The 1,641-nt window shown below is 39.9% G+C and overlaps 1 pseudogene; it reads left to right on the top strand.

Moving 5' to 3' along the window:
* Positions 1 to 272: 272 nt before the first annotated feature.
* Positions 273 to 1,249, top strand: LOC125390998 (large ribosomal subunit protein eL29 pseudogene; annotated as a pseudogene).
* The last annotated feature ends 392 nt before the right edge of the window (positions 1,250 to 1,641 follow it).

Below are 1,641 nucleotides of genomic sequence, written 5' to 3'. Positions count from 1 at the left end.
CTGGCAGTTCCATGACTTCTCTCTGACTCTGCCTTTTTCCTCCCAGTATTCTGTTTAGTTTTCCCTGCATACCTAAGTTCTGCCCTATCAACAGATCCAAAGCAGTTTCTTTATTCATTAATAGTAATCACAGAACACAGAGGGGACTCCCATATCAGGTAGTTACATTAGGTATGTTTTCAAGATCAAGGATAGAGATATTTTAGATAAGTAGGTCATATTTAAACAATTCAGAAATCTACAGAAGCTCTTTCTCCTCTGGTCGCAGGCATTTCGGGAGCCGCCGGTTACTGTCCAGCCATGGCCAAGTCCAAGAACCGCACCACACACAACCAGTCCCGGAAATGGCACAGAAATGACATCAAGAAACCCCGGTCACAAAGATACGAATCTCTCAAGGTGGTCGATCCCAAGTTCCTGAGAAACATGCGCTTTGCCAAGAAGCACAACAAGAAAGGCCTGAAGAAGATGCAGGCGAATAATGCAAAGGCCATGAGCACACGTGCAGAGGCTGTCAAGGCCCAGGTGAAGCCCCAGGGGTGAAGCCCAAGGTGCCAAAGGGCCCCAGCCGCAAACTCACCCGTCTCGCGTTCATTGCTCACCCCATGCTTGGGAAGCGGATTAGAAGCTTCATGGCCAGGGTTCGTAGGCTCCAAAAGGCAAAACCCGAGGTTCAAGTCAAGGCAGAGTCCTCAGATGCAGCTCAGGCTCCCAAAGGTGCCCAGGCCCCTGTGAAGGCCCCATAAGAAAGGTCTCAGTTTGCCAATGTGAAGACAGATGGACTGGTGTGAATATCTATACAGTATTTGATCAGGACCTTATGCTGTTTTTACAAATAAACTTAAGGCAAAAAAAAAGAAATCTACAGAATATGACATTTAAGATATTTTAATAACCTAGGTCCTTTTTTTACTTCAGAGAATATAATGGGCATCGAAGAAACTACACATGGAGTTTACTTCTTTGTGGCAAAATTAAGACACTGGGAAAAAGTAAAAATGCCTCTATCTTAACTGCTGACAGTACGCTGTCCTAATTAGATAAGCAGGACACAAAATATCCTGTTTCACAGAAAAGCCTGTTGGACATGTTAGGCCTGTAGGCCAAAGATGGATGCCCTAATGTTGAAGAGGAAAATTTTATGACTATCCAGACAGCCAGCTATTTCTGTCATTATTCACATTTTTGAATATCACTTGTTTGCACTTCCTGTTTGTTCAGATAATATTATTTCCTTCTTGGGTCTCAGGAAGAGTTAAAGACTAGATATTTATAAGTATAATTTTCCTTGTTTATCCGACACAGAAAGCAAGTTATGATAGAAAGTAAATCAGGTACAAGAATTTGTACTTATCAAGATAAGACAGATTTGGTGTATTTTCTGTAAATTTTTTAAATGCAAATGAACTATACATTGTTGCTGTATTTATTGCTTATACATATTATATATAGTTATTGTACTTATTGTATGTGGTTTTTTTTATATTAGTTACAACTTTTTTATTTTAGACAAAAGGAAAAATGCAGTGGCATTTCACTTGTATTTTAAGAAATAAAGTTTGCCAGAAGATTGGAGAGTAAAAGAGTTCCACTGGTAAATCTTACATCAGGCAGTGAAAACATACTTTTTTAATCACAATG

Source organism: Myodes glareolus, chromosome 16 (assembly GCF_982192425.1).
Source record: "Myodes glareolus chromosome 16, mMyoGla1.1, whole genome shotgun sequence".
Lineage (NCBI taxonomy): Eukaryota > Metazoa > Chordata > Mammalia > Rodentia > Cricetidae > Myodes > Myodes glareolus.
Note: the sequence above shows the minus strand (reverse complement) of the source record. Positions and strands in the feature narration are given on the sequence as shown.